Source organism: Apodemus sylvaticus, chromosome 6 (genome assembly GCF_947179515.1).
Source record: "Apodemus sylvaticus chromosome 6, mApoSyl1.1, whole genome shotgun sequence".
Classification (NCBI taxonomy): domain Eukaryota; kingdom Metazoa; phylum Chordata; class Mammalia; order Rodentia; family Muridae; genus Apodemus; species Apodemus sylvaticus.
The window spans coordinates 13,006,287-13,025,075 of record NC_067477.1 but is presented as its reverse complement, the minus strand read 5'-3'; the positions used below and the strand labels follow the sequence as shown (position 1 = coordinate 13,025,075).

The window sequence follows — 18,789 nt, the reverse complement described above, 5'->3', positions numbered from 1 at the left end:
GATGTTCACAGTGATACACAGACCCTGGGATGCCATGGCACCATCCAGAGCCAACAACGGTGACTTAACAGCTCCAACTCACACTCTCCTTTGTGCTACCTGACTCATAGGTATGGTGGGTCTCATTATAACATGGGTGGTTAGCCAGAATATGGAAGTAAAGTGGTAACTTAGTGCTAGTTTGAGGACCACACAGTGCCCAGCCACAGGACAGCACAGGGTATTCTCCTTCAGTGTGGTCTCTTGAGCATACCACAGAAGCCTAGGGGCAAGCGTGCTCAAGAGAGCAGCCCTGCCCTGGACCAATGCTGATAGCAGGCAGCATCTGATTGTTTCTCAATGACTGTCCTGAGAACATATATCTGAGGTCAGGTACAGAGCAACTTTGGCTCTGTCACCTTCTGGGACCAGCTAATAGCCTGCGAACCGGGAAAGCACGTTGACTTTTGTCAACTTTGCTGCTAAACCTGATCAGTTTCCATTAGGAAAGGAAGCATGGCTTCCAGAAAGGCAAAGTAAGGGTAAAGTGGGAAGGACAGTAACATAGGACATGTTGAGGAACAGCACAGCTGATCTTCAACAGTCATGTTTAAAGATTCAGGAGATGAGGTTCTGACCCCATAGAGGACACAATATCCTCGGAGTGGCCCAACCATTTTCCTTGTCAATGGCAAGAAATTAGTCTCCTCTTGGGAAAAAATGTTTGGGGAGCAAAGTAGGCAAAGTTTATGACCATTGGCTCCTTAAACTGGGGTGGGTATGGGGTGATGTCCCACAGAGTCTCAACACTGTCCCTGCATTTTCTGCCCTGTACCCCGCAGAAGAGCTGATGTGACTGATGATACCAGCACACTGACATGTTGAAACACCCTTGGGTCGTCACCGTGACATCTCAGAGCTGTGATGACTGACAGATGACATCTTTATCTTCCTTGGCCACCAGTTTGTAGGTATGTGTAATGGTGGGACAGTACTTCTGTGTTAGTCCAGTACCATGAGAAGTTAGTCCACTAGTGCAGTAGTTAGTCCTGATTTCTGGGTTCTTCTAATGGCTGTTCTTCAGGATCAGCTACACAGAATGTTGTAGTACGCTGTGATCAGAGATCTGCCCTCAGCACCCACTAAGGAATACAGGTGTGCAGTTGGCTAGGGAGAGAGGGGGCCCCATCCAGGACCGATGATGAGATCTGGTGGCGTTTGAGTGATTAAACACTCCATGAACGCCAGCTATCCAGAAATCTGAGGTCAATCCCGATGCCTTGCTAAGAGCTAATCTGTGGATGGAGGCCATAGGCATATGCCTGTCCCTTGTGGACCTGTGGTGCGAGGTGAGGGCTTGAGTGGTCTTTGGTCATGTGACTCAGAAGCTATGCTGGGGCAGCTTGAGGTCTGCCTATGGACTTGGGTTAGAGTGGGCTTGATAATCTACTTGAATGTGAGGGAAGGCCACACCCACTCCCTTCCAGAGAAAGCTTACAAGATAGCACCCTTGAAATGCAGGAATCCTGGGACAATCTTGGGAGGAAGTTACAATATGTCTCTTCCTTTTTTTGTCATCCAGTAACCAGAGAAGTGATCTACGTGACTGGAGAGGTTTGCAGTGATGGCCATTTCCGGGATGCCATGGCAGCAGTAGAGCCAATGGTGACTCCACAGCTCCGGATCTCATTCTCCTGTTTGGCACCTGATTCATAGGTATGGTGGGTCTCATCATAACATGGGTGGGTAGGCAGACCATGGAAGGAAAGTGATAACTTAGTGCTAGTTTGAGGACCAGGCAGTGTACAGCCCCAGTACAGCACAGGGTATTTTCCTACAGTATGGTCACTCAAGTGCACCACAGATACAACAAAGGAATAAGTCAAGCCTGAAGGCCCAAGAGTTAGAAGCCCAACCCAGGACCAATGATGAGATCTGGTGGCATCTGATTGTTTCTCAATGAGACATGAGAACAGATATCTGAGGTCAGGTACTGAGCAACTTCTGCTCTGTCAACTTCTGGGACCAGCTGAGAGCCTGAGAACAGGGAAAGCAGCATGACTTTTGTTAGCTTTGCTGCTTAACCTCATCAGTTTCCATTAGGCAAGGAAACATGGCTTCCAGAAAGGCAAGGTCTGGGTAAAGTGGGAAGAACAATGACCTAGGGCATGTTGGGGCAACAGAGCTTGGAGGCCCCAAAAGTCATGTTGAGAGAATGCGGCCATGAGGTGCTGACCTCATCATGGACACCCTAGCCTTATCTTGGCCAAACACTTTTTTCCTGGTCAATGGCAAGAAATTAGTCTCTCCTGCGAAGAAATGTTTCAGGAGCAAAGTAGTTTATGACCATTGGCTTCCTAAATGAGGTGGGCATGGGGTGATGACCCACACAGTCTCAACAGGATCTCCATTTTTTCTGCCCTGTAGCCTGCAGACAACCTGATGTGACAAATGATACCAGCATGCTGAGACGTAGAAACAGCCTTGTGTCCTCATTGTGACGTCTCTGAGCTCTGATGACGGTGCAACAGCATCTTGATCTTCCTTGGCCACCAGTTTGTAGGTATGTGTAATGGTGGGAGAGTGTGCAGTACCATGAGACAGTTAGGGCACTAGTGCAATAGTTACTCGAGATTTCTCAGTTGTTCTACTACACAGAATGTTGTAGTACCCTGTGATCAGAGCTCTGCCCTCAGCACCCACTAAGGAATAAAGGTGTGCAGTTGGCCAGGGAGAGAGGGGGCCCCATCCAGGACCGATGATGAGATCTGGTGGCGTTTGAGTGATAAACACTCCATGAACGCCAGCTATCCAGAAATCTGAGGTCAATCCCGATGCCTGGCTGAGAGCTAATCTGTGGATGGAGGCCATAGGCATATGCCTGTCCCTTGTGGACGTGTGGTGCGAGGCGAGGGCTTGAGTGCTCTTTGGTCATGTGACTCAGAAGCTATGCTGGGCCAGCTTGAAGTCTGGCCCAGGAGTAGGTCAGACTAGGCTTGAAAATCCACTTGAATGTGAGGGAAGGCCACACCCACTCTCTTCAATAGAAAGCTTACAATATAGCACCCTGGAAATGTAGGATTCCTGGACCAGTTTTGGGAGAAAATGTTAACATTTCTCTTCCTTTCTTTGCCTTGCAGTATCTAAAGAAGTGATCTATATGATGGGAGATGTTCACAGTGATACACAGACCCTGGGATGCCATGGCACCATCCAGAGCCAACAACGGTGACTTAACAGCTCCAACTCACACTCTCCTTTGTGCTACCTGACTCATAGGTATGGTGGGTCTCATTATAACATGGGTGGTTAGCCAGAATATGGAAGTAAAGTGGTAACTTAGTGCTAGTTTGAGGACCACACAGTGCCCAGCCACAGGACAGCACAGGGTATTCTCCTTCAGTGTGGTCTCTTGAGCATACCACAGAAGCCTAGGGGCAAGCGTGCTCAAGAGAGCAGCCCTGCCCTGGACCAATGCTGATAGCAGGCAGCATCTGATTGTTTCTCAATGACTGTCCTGAGAACATATATCTGAGGTCAGGTACAGAGCAACTTTGGCTCTGTCACCTTCTGGGACCAGCTAATAGCCTGCGAACCGGGAAAGCACGTTGACTTTTGTCAACTTTGCTGCTAAACCTGATCAGTTTCCATTAGGAAAGGAAGCATGGCTTCCAGAAAGGCAAAGTAAGGGTAAAGTGGGAAGGACAGTAACATAGGACATGTTGAGGAACAGCACAGCTGATCTTCAACAGTCATGTTTAAAGATTCAGGAGATGAGGTTCTGACCCCATAGAGGACACAATATCCTCGGAGTGGCCCAACCATTTTCCTTGTCAATGGCAAGAAATTAGTCTCCTCTTGGGAAAAAATGTTTGGGGAGCAAAGTAGGCAAAGTTTATGACCATTGGCTCCTTAAACTGGGGTGGGTATGGGGTGATGTCCCACAGAGTCTCAACACTGTCCCTGCATTTTCTGCCCTGTACCCCGCAGAAGAGCTGATGTGACTGATGATACCAGCACACTGACATGTTGAAACACCCTTGGGTCGTCACCGTGACATCTCAGAGCTGTGATGACTGACAGATGACATCTTTATCTTCCTTGGCCACCAGTTTGTAGGTATGTGTAATGGTGGGACAGTACTTCTGTGTTAGTCCAGTACCATGAGAAGTTAGTCCACTAGTGCAGTAGTTAGTCCTGATTTCTGGGTTCTTCTAATGGCTGTTCTTCAGGATCAGCTACACAGAATGTTGTAGTACGCTGTGATCAGAGATCTGCCCTCAGCACCCACTAAGGAATACAGGTGTGCAGTTGGCTAGGGAGAGAGGGGGCCCCATCCAGGACCGATGATGAGATCTGGTGGCGTTTGAGTGATTAAACACTCCATGAACGCCAGCTATCCAGAAATCTGAGGTCAATCCCGATGCCTTGCTAAGAGCTAATCTGTGGATGGAGGCCATAGGCATATGCCTGTCCCTTGTGGACCTGTGGTGCGAGGTGAGGGCTTGAGTGGTCTTTGGTCATGTGACTCAGAAGCTATGCTGGGGCAGCTTGAGGTCTGCCTATGGACTTGGGTTAGAGTGGGCTTGATAATCTACTTGAATGTGAGGGAAGGCCACACCCACTCCCTTCCAGAGAAAGCTTACAAGATAGCACCCTTGAAATGCAGGAATCCTGGGACAATCTTGGGAGGAAGTTACAATATGTCTCTTCCTTTTTTTGTCATCCAGTAACCAGAGAAGTGATCTACGTGACTGGAGAGGTTTGCAGTGATGGCCATTTCCGGGATGCCATGGCAGCAGTAGAGCCAATGGTGACTCCACAGCTCCGGATCTCATTCTCCTGTTTGGCACCTGATTCATAGGTATGGTGGGTCTCATCATAACATGGGTGGGTAGGCAGACCATGGAAGGAAAGTGATAACTTAGTGCTAGTTTGAGGACCAGGCAGTGTACAGCCCCAGTACAGCACAGGGTATTTTCCTACAGTATGGTCACTCAAGTGCACCACAGATACAACAAAGGAATAAGTCAAGCCTGAAGGCCCAAGAGTTAGAAGCCCAACCCAGGACCAATGATGAGATCTGGTGGCATCTGATTGTTTCTCAATGAGACATGAGAACAGATATCTGAGGTCAGGTACTGAGCAACTTCTGCTCTGTCAACTTCTGGGACCAGCTGAGAGCCTGAGAACAGGGAAAGCAGCATGACTTTTGTTAGCTTTGCTGCTTAACCTCATCAGTTTCCATTAGGCAAGGAAACATGGCTTCCAGAAAGGCAAGGTCTGGGTAAAGTGGGAAGAACAATGACCTAGGGCATGTTGGGGCAACAGAGCTTGGAGGCCCCAAAAGTCATGTTGAGAGAATGCGGCCATGAGGTGCTGACCTCATCATGGACACCCTAGCCTTATCTTGGCCAAACACTTTTTTCCTGGTCAATGGCAAGAAATTAGTCTCTCCTGCGAAGAAATGTTTCAGGAGCAAAGTAGTTTATGACCATTGGCTTCCTAAATGAGGTGGGCATGGGGTGATGACCCACACAGTCTCAACAGGATCTCCATTTTTTCTGCCCTGTAGCCTGCAGACAACCTGATGTGACAAATGATACCAGCATGCTGAGAAGTAGAAACAGCCTTGTGTCCTCATTGTGACGTCTCTGAGCTCTGATGACGGTGCAACAGCATCTTGATCTTCCTTGGCCACCAGTTTGTAGGTATGTGTAATGGTGGGAGAGTGTGCAGTACCATGAGACAGTTAGGGCACTAGTGCAATAGTTACTCGAGATTTCTCAGTTGTTCTACTACACAGAATGTTGTAGTACCCTGTGATCAGAGCTCTGCCCTCAGCACCCACTAAGGAATAAAGGTGTGCAGTTGGCCAGGGAGAGAGGGGGCCCCATCCAGGACCGATGATGAGATCTGGTGGCGTTTGAGTGATAAACACTCCATGAACGCCAGCTATCCAGAAATCTGAGGTCAATCCCGATGCCTGGCTGAGAGCTAATCTGTGGATGGAGGCCATAGGCATATGCCTGTCCCTTGTGGACGTGTGGTGCGAGGCGAGGGCTTGAGTGGTCTTTGGTCATGTGACTCAGAAGCTATGCTGGGCCAGCTTGAAGTCTGGCCCAGGAGTAGGTCAGACTAGGCTTGAAAATCCACTTGAATGTGAGGGAAGGCCACACCCACTCTCTTCAATAGAAAGCTTACAATATAGCACCCTGGAAATGTAGGATTCCTGGACCAATTTTGGGAGAAAATGTTAACATTTCTCTTCCTTTCTTTGCCTTGCAGTATCTAAAGAAGTGATCTGTATGATGGGAGATGTTCACAGTGATACACAGACCCTGGGATGCCATGGCACCATCCAGAGCCAACAACGGTGACTTAACAGCTCCAACTCACACTCTCCTTTGTGCTACCTGACTCATAGGTATGGTGGGTCTCATTATAACATGGGTGGTTAGCCAGAATATGGAAGTAAAGTGGTAACTTAGTGCTAGTTTGAGGACCACACAGTGCCCAGCCACAGGACAGCACAGGGTATTCTCCTTCAGTGTGGTCTCTTGAGCATACCACAGAAGCCTAGGGGCAAGCGTGCTCAAGAGAGCAGCCCTGCCCTGGACCAATGCTGATAGCAGGCAGCATCTGATTGTTTCTCAATGACTGTCCTGAGAACATATATCTGAGGTCAGGTACAGAGCAACTTTGGCTCTGTCACCTTCTGGGACCAGCTAATAGCCTGCGAACCGGGAAAGCACGTTGACTTTTGTCAACTTTGCTGCTAAACCTGATCAGTTTCCATTAGGAAAGGAAGCATGGCTTCCAGAAAGGCAAAGTAAGGGTAAAGTGGGAAGGACAGTAACATAGGACATGTTGAGGAACAGCACAGCTGATCTTCAACAGTCATGTTTAAAGATTCAGGAGATGAGGTTCTGACCCCATAGAGGACACAATATCCTCGGAGTGGCCCAACCATTTTCCTTGTCAATGGCAAGAAATTAGTCTCCTCTTGGGAAAAAATGTTTGGGGAGCAAAGTAGGCAAAGTTTATGACCATTGGCTCCTTAAACTGGGGTGGGTATGGGGTGATGTCCCACAGAGTCTCAACACTGTCCCTGCATTTTCTGCCCTGTACCCCGCAGAAGAGCTGATGTGACTGATGATACCAGCACACTGACATGTTGAAACACCCTTGGGTCGTCACCGTGACATCTCAGAGCTGTGATGACTGACAGATGACATCTTTATCTTCCTTGGCCACCAGTTTGTAGGTATGTGTAATGGTGGGACAGTACTTCTGTGTTAGTCCAGTACCATGAGAAGTTAGTCCACTAGTGCAGTAGTTAGTCCTGATTTCTGGGTTCTTCTAATGGCTGTTCTTCAGGATCAGCTACACAGAATGTTGTAGTACGCTGTGATCAGAGATCTGCCCTCAGCACCCACTAAGGAATACAGGTGTGCAGTTGGCTAGGGAGAGAGGGGGCCCCATCCAGGACCGATGATGAGATCTGGTGGCGTTTGAGTGATTAAACACTCCATGAACGCCAGCTATCCAGAAATCTGAGGTCAATCCCGATGCCTTGCTAAGAGCTAATCTGTGGATGGAGGCCATTGGCATATGCCTGTCCCTTGTGGACCTGTGGTGCGAGGTGAGGGCTTGAGTGGTCTTTGGTCATGTGACTCAGAAGCAATGCTGGGGCAGCTTGAGGTCTGCCTATGGACTTGGGTTAGAGTGGGCTTGATAATCTACTTGAATGTGAGGGAAGGCCACACCCACTCCCTTCCAGAGAAAGCTTACAAGATAGCACCCTTGAAATGCAGGAATCCTGGGACAATCTTGGGAGGAAGTTACAATATGTCTCTTCCTTTTTTTGTCATCCAGTAACCAGAGAAGTGATCTACGTGACTGGAGAGGTTTGCAGTGATGGCCATTTCCGGGATGCCATGGCAGCAGTAGAGCCAATGGTGACTCCACAGCTCCGGATCTCATTCTCCTGTTTGGCACCTGATTCATAGGTATGGTGGGTCTCATCATAACATGGGTGGGTAGGCAGACCATGGAAGGAAAGTGATAACTTAGTGCTAGTTTGAGGACCAGGCAGTGTACAGCCCCAGTACAGCACAGGATATTTTCCTACAGTATGGTCACTCAAGTGCACCACAGATACAAAGGAATAAGTCAAGCCTGAAGGCCCAAGAGTTAGAAGCCCAACCCAGGACCAATGATGAGATCTGGTGGCATCTGATTGTTTCTCAATGAGACATGAGAACAGATATCTGAGGTCAGGTACTGAGCAACTTCTGCTCTGTCAACTTCTGGGACCAGCTGAGAGCCTGAGAACAGGGAAAGCAGCATGACTTTTGTTAGCTTTGCTGCTTAACCTCATCAGTTTCCATTAGGCAAGGAAACATGGCTTCCAGAAAGGCAAAGTCTGGGTAAAGTGGGAAGAACAATGACCTAGGGCATGTTGGGGCAACAGAGCTTGGAGGCCCCAAAAGCCATATTGAGAGAATGCGGCCATGAGGTGCAGACCTCATCAAGGACACCCTAGCCTTATCTTGGCCAAACACTTTTTTCCTGGTCAATGGCAAGAAATTAGTCTCTCCTGCGATGAAATGTTTCAGGAGCAAAGTAGTTTATGACCATTGGCTTCCTAAATGAGTTGGGCATGGGGTGATGACCCACACAGTCTCAACAGGATCTCCATTTTTTCTGCCCTGTACCCTGCAGACAACCTGATGTGACAAATGATACCAGCATGCTGAGACGTAGAAACAGCCTTGTGTCCTCATTGTGACGTCTCTGAGCTCTGATGACGGTGCAACAGCATCTTGATCTTCCTTGGCCACCAGTTTGTAGGTATGTGTAATGGTGGGAGAGTGTGCAGTACCATGAGACAGTTAGGGCACTAGTGCAATAGTTACTCGAGATTTCTCAGTTGTTCTACTACACAGAATGTTGTAGTACCCTGTGATCAGAGCTCTGCCCTCAGCACCCACTAAGGAATAAAGGTGTGCAGTTGGCTAGGGAGTGAGGGAGCCCCATCCAGGACCGATGATGAGATCTGGTGGCGTTTGAGTGATAAACACTCCATGAACGCCAGCTATCCAGAAATCTGAGGTCAATCCCGATGCCTTGCTAAGAGCTAATCTGTGGATGGAGGCCATAGGCATATGCCTGTCCCTTGTGGACGTGTGGTGCGAGGCGAGGGCTTGAGTGGTCTTTGGTCATGTGACTCAGAAGCTATGCTGGGCCAGCTTGAAGTCTGCCTATGGACTTGGGTTAGAGTGGGCTTGAAAATCTACTTGAATGTGAGGGAAGGCTACACCCACTTTCTTATAGAGAAAGCCTTTGAGAGATCTCCTTTGAAATTTAGGAATCCTGAGATAACCTAGAATGCAAGTCTCAATATTTCTTTTCCTTTCTCTGCCTTCTGCCCTCCAGGAAGGTGACTCTAGTGATGGGCGAGGTTTGCAGTGATGGGCAGTTCCTGGGATGCCATGGCAACAGTCCAGAGCCCATGATGATTCCCCATGATGCCAGCTCCAGCTCTGTTCCTCCTGTGGGCACCTTGTTTTCCATATGGAGGTTTAACCAAAGTATCGGTGGTTAAGCAAAGTATGTATACAAAGTGCTAACTTAGTACCAGCTGAGGACCAGGCATTGTGATGCCACACTTGCCAATGATTGAGCCAATCCACAGAGAGTTTAACCTTGAACCATCCTGAGATCTGGTGGCATCTGAATTTTTCTTGTTGACAGGCACTTGAATAGAAATCTGAGGTCATGTACAGAGCAACTTCCGCGGGGCTTCTCTCTATCGTTAGTTCCATTAGAAGGAAAGTACCACTGGTCGACCGACAACGTCGGGTTAAACCAGGTACAACCGCAACCTTGCTTGGAGGACTCCGAGCTAGCACACTCCAAGGGGTATGTTTAGAGATGAGTCTTCAGAAGTGGTCCCCCCATACCTCATGCAGGAAGCCATAACATAAACAACGCCCAGCGAAGTTAGAAGCACAGCCCAGGCAAAGCCTATCAGCATAGGTTACCTCACTGTGGAGAGTCTGGCGTGGTGTCCCACAGCCTCAACAGTGTTTGACCCTTTTCTGCCTTGTCTTCTTCAGAAAGGCGAACTGGTTGATGCAGAGCCACCACCACATTCCGAGTGTCTCATATCTGCCTCTCTGTCTCTGTGGAGTCTGCTTCACGGTCTCAACAGGTATGTATTAGGAGTTAAAAATTACATATACATTGATTGTATTTCAGTACCTAGACTGTCATTGATTCTTTAAAATGGTGCAGTATGCCCGGTTTCATAGAATGAATTTCTGGCTATGAGTCTCCTGAAATCTACGAATTTTTTGGGTACTAACTGGACTTCTCATTTTGTCTTTTATTTTTTTTGTGCTTTTGTTTTTCCACAATGGCTGATTGACTAATGTCATCGCAGAAGTTTCCTGGTATAGAGACTTCCACTGATGTCACTTCAACACTATTGCAGCTAAACATTTGGGGTAGATCATGGTAAAACCACATTGTCATATTGCATAATTGTTCCTAAGTGGCATGTATAAGATTAATCATATAGCAATAGTTTCTAGTTCAACATTAAAACCAAACATCGCGCCCAGTTTCCAGACAGCTTTTCATTTACTTTTCTATTTCACATTAAGCTTATCATCCCCATTTTAGGTTAGTTTTTTTCCTCGATAAATTTGTTATATTTAAAATCAAGCTTAGCATATCACTACTTATATGCTATCATATTTTGTATTAATATTCTAATTCATATTAATAATCATTAGGTTCTTCTAAATTTCAAGCCACAGTCACATATTATTGTACCCGGCTTAAGCCTGTCCTCCACAACATCAATAAAGTGCAGCATATGTTCAGGGACATGTGTTATTCATGAACCCTTCACAGCATACATTCTGTAATTAATTAGTACTCAAACATTAAGGTAGATACTTCATATGCGTCAACACATCTGCCGCTGGGCAAAGTTGGAAGGAAAATATGGTTATGTGCCAGGGACACACCTGAATGTCCACCTTGACTACAGAATTATTTCTAAGTCCCTACCACGCTGCCCTTAGTCAGGGTTCTATGGAACAATTCCTTACTTTTCATTCTTTCATTAATGATAATGCAGACACTACATCTTATAGCCGAAGTTATGTTCTGTAGAGCAGCGATACATTTGTGAATTGGAGATATCACTCTATAAGTCATTTATCCACTTCTTTGTTTTATTTTGTTTGTTGCTCCCCACACAGGGCCTCTGTGAGCTGCTAGCAGAATCTCCTGTGCCAAGGTAATCATGGGAAAAAGCCTTCCATTTTGTTCATAGTTTAGTTAGCAATTGCTGTATTTTTAAAAATCACGAAATATAATCCTACAGGTCCACTCCCACATCATCAGTGCGGTGAAGATGGGCCTGTGGACTGAATGAGAGTGTTTAATAGCTTATCGCTGTGAGCACCCATCTGTGTATCACAAGCATTGCTGGTGAATTCTTAGCTTAGCTAGTAAACAGTGTCTATGAGAATGAGGAAAGTTCAATCCATTTATGGACCAATGATGATAGTTACCAAGGTATGAGAAAGATGACGAATAACACTTGTCTGAAGCTCAGAGGTCCAACCCAAAAGATAGGTAGACAAGCCAAGATCCTTGAAGGACAATGGCATTTTTTTCTTTGTGTTCTGTTCTGTACTCCTCAGAATATGTGCTCCTGGGGTGATCTCTGCATTTGCCATGGTCAGAAGTGGACATTTGCATCTCTGCATTGATCTTGGGCAGTGTGAGTATCCTTGCTTTTTATGAAGTCCGTTGAAATTTGGTTACTTCATTATTGAGAAGTATCTTTTAGAAAGCTGGTGAGGTAGAAAGAACAGATTCCTAGATATTAAGCCCTTGCCTCCATGCAGAAGCTCTTGGAATGCATGCTCATGAGTACAAATGAATATATTCAATCAAAATAATTTTTAACTATGGTTACACAAAGCCAAATTTAACCATTGACACCTACGGATTTACCTTGAAATGGAACATTGAGTTGGCCATGTTTAATAATCATAGGCTCCTCATTGAAGGATATAGGTTGAGATAAACTGGTTCCTTATACAATAGTGATTTTCAGTCTGTTTCAGTGCTCGGGGAATAAATAGACTTTCCATTTTATTGGTGAATTAATGAATCACTTAAGAGCCAACTGAAATGTGAGTAGAGCCAGACTGGATTGATGGTGAACACAGGTAGTATGAATCCTCCTAGTAGCGGGTAGTAGGATGCCATACCTCTGCCTGTCTCTGGGTCCCCCTGCTCTCTCGCTTCACCAGTCTCATACTACTATTTTCATATCTTGAATAGTCAATAAATGTAGAGAACCAGGAAGATAAATGACTGAATCTCTATTCACTTATGGACATGAGTATCAGTCACATCCCCTTTGTACACTGAAAATATGGAATCCAAAGAGAGTAGTATCCAAGCCTTTCTGTGTATGGAGGAGATAGTATCCATACCAGATACTATTTTCTTGCTTTGCAGAAAGTTTGAAGTTATTCGTTTTAGAAGACAATAGTACAAATATGTTTAAAGTGTGGTTGCTTGCATGATTGACTCAGATGACAAATAATCATCAAAGAGATAGGAAGAAATTTTTTTTCATGCAAAATTTTGTTTGTATGCTCTCCTCAAAGCTTATGCTCTCGTGTGCACGAACATGTTTATCCATCTGTTTAGAGCCTGGGACAGACATGAGTTCTAGTACTCTCTCCTCTGCTGCCTTCCCTGTGAGTATTTATTATTCTCTCCCTTCCCCTTCCCTCCCCTCCCCTCCCCTCCTCTTCTCTTCTCTTCTTCTCTCTTCTTTGTACTCAAGGTGGACCATGTGACTAGAGAATCCTCCAAGGATCAAAGGCTCCATTTGCACCATCTTGAAGAGTTGAACAGGACCTGCGTGAGTTACAGGATTCTCCTTGTCTTGGTTTGAGTGTTTTAATGTAGTATTTAAACAGTGTGTTGTGTAGTTGACTACCAATGATGGATAGGGGATGACATATAATTGTCCATTCATCATTCAACTATGTTAACTAGTGTGAATTGTGACATATAATTGTCCATTCATCATTCAACTATGTTAACTAGTGTGAATTGTTTCATGATAAACATATTCTAGAAATTCCTAGTATTAGAGTCTCATATTTAGTTTTTTATGGGGGTGAGGGTTTCTAATCTTAGGATTTATTACAATTAAGTAATTAATACGGATAGTAAAAATAATTGAAGATAAGGAGAACTAATCTTGGTTGATGATGACCACCGGTGGCATTTGATTCATACATGATGACCTCCACTCTGAAACACCAAGATTCTACAGAGAAGACAAGTGGATACATGATGATCAACTGCAATGGTGTCATTGTTCTGTCTTCTGCTTTACTCTGTCTTCCTTAGGAGTTTTCCAAGGCCAAGGGATCTATTCACCTTCAAATGGCTTCCATTCCAGCCCATCAGTTGCTTGACTTGATGTGAGATCTGTCCAAACATCTCATAGTTGTGATGGTTTGTGGAAGGTTAGTCCCTGTGTTACTAAGAGATAAAATATATTCATACTAGGTCAATGGTAATAGATTACATATATGCAATATAGATTATGCTTATGTGTTACTGAGTCTTAGATTATTGATGACACATATGAGCTAAGTCTCTGATGTCCAGTTGTCAACAATAGAGGGGAGTTGACTCTGGTCCATAGATACATATACATATACACATACATATACACATACATATACACAGTACACATACACACACATTCACTCACACACACACACACACACACACACACACACATATATAGATATAGATATAGATATGGATAGATAGATAGATAGATAGATACATATATAATGGATATTTATGCATTTCTTGTAGTTGGATGTGTGCGAGAATCAATAAAGTATGGTCCAGTTATAAAAATGCATGATGAACAAGAAATACTTTTTAGGTCAAATAGGATTATACATATCTGCTCCTTAGTCAATGATGAAAGTTACAACATAAAGCATAGCTATTTGAATGTCTGAATCATTGCTAAGCTGTTCATTATTTATTTAAGAGCTAATTAAATAGACACTCTGTATAAAGGATTACCTAGGGCTGAGTTAGTGAAGCTCATTATCAGAGGTCAATAGCAATGTGTTAATTTTACATTTATCATTTCTGCTTGGCATCCCTTAGGTCTTTGCTGACTGGAGGATGCCTCCATGGCTAGGAGCTCTGCTGATGTCATGGGTTGTGCTGCACAGACTGCTGTGAGTAATGGCATGGGCTCTTTCTTCAGGTTTGGTGGTTTGCTTAGCAGAACTCAGTGTTTGACTGAAAAATATACCATGGCATTAAGGATGGACTGCCCCATACCATGAGAGCCACAGACATGAATGGAAGTTCTCAAATTTGTTATTAAAAAATAGTGGATGGTTGTTTAGTTAATGCTAGAACACATCCACAGATTAGGAATAAGATTATTATGGGTTGTTGGAATAATAGGTGCTCAAATTATTTAACAAGGTCTCCTTGGAAATAGAAAGGAAGAGCCAGGATTGATATTGATCACTGGTGACACATGAGGACCATGTAATATGTTCACTCCCCCCCCCATGTTAAAATTCCATTTTTTGAGAATCAAGCAATCAGTCTTATAAATAAGTGAAAATGAAATGGGTAAAGCATTGCCCAAGCCAAGATATAGATTATGTACAGAATATCATTCTGACTTAAAAAAATTACTTTTGCCAATGATGACTGGACAATGTAAATTACAATGTCTACATTCTGAGAGAGTTGAAAATTCCATGTGTATAAGCAATAAGAATAATACATTTACTACTCCAAAAATGGTGGGCCTAGTGGCCAGTGGTGAAGGCCATTATAGGGAAGGTCTTCATTTTGTTATCTTCTCTGCTCAGTCATCCCAGTGATGGAGTTACTGTGTGATGGGAGCATCCTACATGATTGGCAGATGTGGATTCTGAATTGTTTTATTTAAGTTAAAAAAAAAATCTGTCTTGAATGATTTGCTTAAACATACTCAGTCAGTGCCTTATGCTGATAGGTGGTTTACACCTTTAGTCCCAGCCTTTAGAGGTCCCAGTGTCTAGAGGTCAATCTGAGTTCAAGGCCATTCTGAACTACAAAAGAAATTACAGAACAGCCAGAGCTAAGAGAAGACACAGACAAACAGAATATTCACATGATTAGTGAAGACCAATTGTATCCTATTGATTGATCATTGATTGATATTGAGCCTTCTATTGATTGTACATTTATGAAAACCTGAATCACTTACTATTAGTATAAGAGTGCTCCCAATATAGATTAGGAGTATGAAGAAAGTTCTTGGCATTTTGTGGTTTAAAGTACTTTATTTACATTCCTTTTCTGTCATAACAGTGCCTCTGAATAGGCAAGGTATAAATCAGTGAAATAGTTGGTCAACCTTGCATCCATGACTACTGCTGATAGACTATGAGTATGTACAATGAACACATTTACAATTCCATTACAAAAGTTGTCTAGTCTATTGTCAGTGATGGAATTGATCACATACCTACATATCAGATATATAGTACAAAATGTACAATATAGTTCTTTTTGATTTGTGTTTGGTCAATGTGGGAATAAATATACATATAAACAGACATAGTGCCTATATTTAGGCATTGTCTATTTGTAAAAAATAGATGAGGATATCAGAGAATTTTAAATTTACAGTGAAATTAAAATCTAAAGAGAAAATCACTCCTCTTACATCTGTGGCTAATTATATATAGACAGTATTATTAAGAGAGGTTTCAAATTGTTATAGTAGCTAGTTTGAAGTTATTATCTTCTTAGAAAATAAAAGACTGCAACTAGTGATTTCCTGAGTCAGAAAGCTACAGAACTGGACTGAGCAGCGAGCTTCTAACATACTGTGTGATATTTGTCCCCCAAGTAAAGGAACAATGCGAATGAAGAATCTGCCATGGTCCAGGGCTCTGCACTTTACCAAGAAGAAGTACATGCTGAGTGTGAGTTGAAGCCACCATGCTAAACTTGGTTTGTGTGGATTGCTTAAGTACTGTACTATTCCAAAATGTGTAATATACCTCACCAATGGCCAGCATTATGCCAGTGGTTGTTAAGGAGCTGCAATATTAATAAAACACACATGAAAAAAAAAGAAAATTGATAGACCAACCAATGCTGTAGCAGCTCTGTATGTAAATTATGAGTATGCACAGGGTCTCTTCATCTCCTACTCATGGGGCTACATTAGTGGGGAGATGTTAACTTTCTCAACTGACAAATGAATATAGAAATAAAGACTATACTTTGATCAGTGATGTTTTGGGGGTCATGAGTGTATGCACATGTGAATACTCAGGTTCCACCCCCAAAGATTAGCAGTGCATTGTTTGTGTCATATGATCCTCTTTTTAAGGGTCAGGTACTGGGACATCTTACATTTCTATGCATTTTATTATACTTTTAGTATTGGACCATTGTGAGAAGTAGTAAACAAATAAACAAAAACATAAATTAGGCAATGTCAAAATAAAAATATGCGATAAAGCAAAAATACCATCAGTAGATATTGAAATGAGTATGTGCTGATACTTGTTTGGCTATGACTTATCACTATTGAACTTTTCTATTCCTCTGCTAAGTGGGAGTTGAAAATTTTTCATTTTTCTTTTAATAAAAAATAAAGCAAGTACTCTTTCTCTTAATGATTGTTAATAAAAGGTTTATGCAATTCTCAGTAGACAAGAAAATAGCAGTTTCTTTGTCATACTTCCTGTTCTTTGCTCTTAGAGTTGACTAATGGGAGGAGAATTCATTTTTCACACCTGGAGTTTAAAGTAAGTATTATCTAATAGACTTTTCTTTGCTTGTGTAGTTTTCTTAAAGCTATATTTAAGTACGATATCTATGCCATGATATTATTCTATGTCAGTATTTAATGACAGAATTCTATTTGCAGGCCAGTTTCTAATGTGTGATGAACATGAAGCCTTCATATATATGTACAGGCACATATCCAGAATGATGAGCCCTATGATGGTCAGGCAGAATTTGAGAATAAGCCTGTAGTTGATATAAAAAGAGCAAAGGCAATTATCCATTGACAGAACTCATGGGTTTCTTGGTGCCATACTACTTAAAAGTTGCCAATGGTAAATAGCTAAATGTGGTAGTAATGTAGAGACACCAGTATTCATCCTGGTTCATCAAGACTCCCTCTGTCATCTGCAAGATGAATTTGTATGCATCTGGAACATAGGTCCACCATAGAAGGAATGCACCACCCCTAAAGTTATATTGTAAACTGGGAATCAGAAGATAGAACAGTGGATAGGTTTGGGTTTTTTCTTTTTTGTTGTTTTTTGGTTTTTTTGTTTCTTTCATAGGTTGGTTGGTTATTATTTATTTCTTTTTTTTTTGCTTTTGTTAAAATATTTTTGAAAATAACACTACAAACAGTTCTAGGAAAGAATCAGTAAACAAATATATAGTTATTAATGAATAGGAATGAACTTTATTCAACAAAAGGAAATTTTTGCACGGCAAGAAGACATTTCTATACACTGTAACCATTGCTGTGCTCAAGGTAGAAGACCAGTGACAGAGTCTGTATCTGTGGCACAACTGATCCTGTTTGTTTATACAAGAGAAATCAAATAAAAGACATCCCAAATTGCCTAAATGACTGACTAATCAAAGATCGAATTCGGAGTCCAATGCAAATGAGGTCTCACACTTGGTAATGATCTCTTCTGCTCTGTATTCCTGAAAGAGCAGTCTTGTGTTGACCCGGTTTCCTTTGGTCAGATTTGTGGGTGGATCTGTGTATTATGAGTGTAAACGGCCCGTGAACAGTGTCAGTGAACATGTTAAAAAGCCATTCACACAAAATTATTTTTTAAAGTGTGACTTAGAGTCACTTAGAGAACATTTTGACCTACTTGCAAAAATGGGCTTAATGTAAATGATTATTACACTGATCTGCACATGCAGACAGCTGTGAACATAACTCAGAATAGAGGTAATGTTATGATAGTAATTATGCAGAAGGATATTAGACCTATCCAATGACATGATCCTCATGTGATTATTTATAGTAGATGACAAGCAATACAGGCATATGCTCAATAAAACCACAAAAACATGAATGAAGAATACAAGGAACAGCCTGAGCTCAGGTAGTACGGGTAATGTAAGCGTTATATACTACAAAGAGTCTCTGGAAAATGGACTTCTAACATGATCAGAATCTAGTTACTTTTTCAGGGGAGAAAACCTGTAGAAGTTTCTTGAGAACTGCACACGGGTCCTGGGTAGCGTAGACTTGAGTCCATCAGAATCAGTAACTAGAATGAAAGAGAAAAATATGACAGAGGAAGCCACTCCCCTATGTCATGATTCACGGGAAGGACACTGATAGAGTGTTGAAACACTGATGGACCAACAGATTTTGCTTTTTCCAGGGGTCAATAGCTACTGATGGCTAGGTGAGTGCATTACTCTGGGTTCATTGTGAGGTCAGAACTCATTGTATCATGTGGCAAATATCCTATCATTACCATGAATGGCCACTATGTGCTCACTAGACACCATCACAAAATTACAGAGCCTCTGTCACTGTGGCAATGCCTATGGCTGCATTATCTTCGCCAGTGTCTTACATGTCTAAAAATAGTGAGTTTATTATCATAAATCAAGGATAAAAGTCAACAACTAACTAGGATAAAAAAC

General features: G+C 43.0%; 6 non-coding genes and 6 pseudogenes across 6 annotated transcripts; all 12 read left to right on the top strand.

Moving 5' to 3' along the window:
• Window positions 1–1,170: 1,170 nt before the first annotated feature.
• LOC127688156 (uncharacterized) lies at window positions 1,171–1,250 on the top strand (annotated as a pseudogene).
• A 647-nt stretch (window positions 1,251–1,897) lies between these two features.
• Window positions 1,898–1,970, top strand: LOC127688169 (small nucleolar RNA SNORD113/SNORD114 family). Its single transcript, XR_007978580.1, has one exon. It is a non-coding gene; the product is annotated as a small nucleolar RNA SNORD113/SNORD114 family (small nucleolar RNA).
• Window positions 1,971–2,730: 760 nt separating this feature from the next.
• Window positions 2,731–2,809, top strand: LOC127688116 (uncharacterized; annotated as a pseudogene).
• A 1,509-nt stretch (window positions 2,810–4,318) lies between these two features.
• On the top strand, window positions 4,319–4,398 carry LOC127688155 (uncharacterized; annotated as a pseudogene).
• Window positions 4,399–5,045: 647 nt separating this feature from the next.
• Window positions 5,046–5,118, top strand: LOC127688168 (small nucleolar RNA SNORD113/SNORD114 family). The gene has a single exon (XR_007978579.1). It is a non-coding gene; the product is annotated as a small nucleolar RNA SNORD113/SNORD114 family (small nucleolar RNA).
• Window positions 5,119–5,878: 760 nt separating this feature from the next.
• LOC127688115 (uncharacterized) lies at window positions 5,879–5,957 on the top strand (annotated as a pseudogene).
• Window positions 5,958–7,466: 1,509 nt separating this feature from the next.
• Window positions 7,467–7,546, top strand: LOC127688154 (uncharacterized; annotated as a pseudogene).
• Window positions 7,547–8,190: 644 nt separating this feature from the next.
• On the top strand, window positions 8,191–8,263 carry LOC127688167 (small nucleolar RNA SNORD113/SNORD114 family). The gene has a single exon (XR_007978578.1). It is a non-coding gene; the product is annotated as a small nucleolar RNA SNORD113/SNORD114 family (small nucleolar RNA).
• Window positions 8,264–9,023: 760 nt separating this feature from the next.
• Window positions 9,024–9,102, top strand: LOC127688114 (uncharacterized; annotated as a pseudogene).
• A 588-nt stretch (window positions 9,103–9,690) lies between these two features.
• On the top strand, window positions 9,691–9,765 carry LOC127688188 (small nucleolar RNA SNORD113/SNORD114 family). Its single transcript, XR_007978599.1, has one exon. It is a non-coding gene; the product is annotated as a small nucleolar RNA SNORD113/SNORD114 family (small nucleolar RNA).
• A 1,787-nt stretch (window positions 9,766–11,552) lies between these two features.
• On the top strand, window positions 11,553–11,625 carry LOC127688190 (small nucleolar RNA SNORD113/SNORD114 family). The gene has a single exon (XR_007978601.1). It is a non-coding gene; the product is annotated as a small nucleolar RNA SNORD113/SNORD114 family (small nucleolar RNA).
• A 1,666-nt stretch (window positions 11,626–13,291) lies between these two features.
• On the top strand, window positions 13,292–13,363 carry LOC127688162 (small nucleolar RNA SNORD113/SNORD114 family). The gene has a single exon (XR_007978574.1). It is a non-coding gene; the product is annotated as a small nucleolar RNA SNORD113/SNORD114 family (small nucleolar RNA).
• The last annotated feature ends 5,426 nt before the right edge of the window (window positions 13,364–18,789 follow it).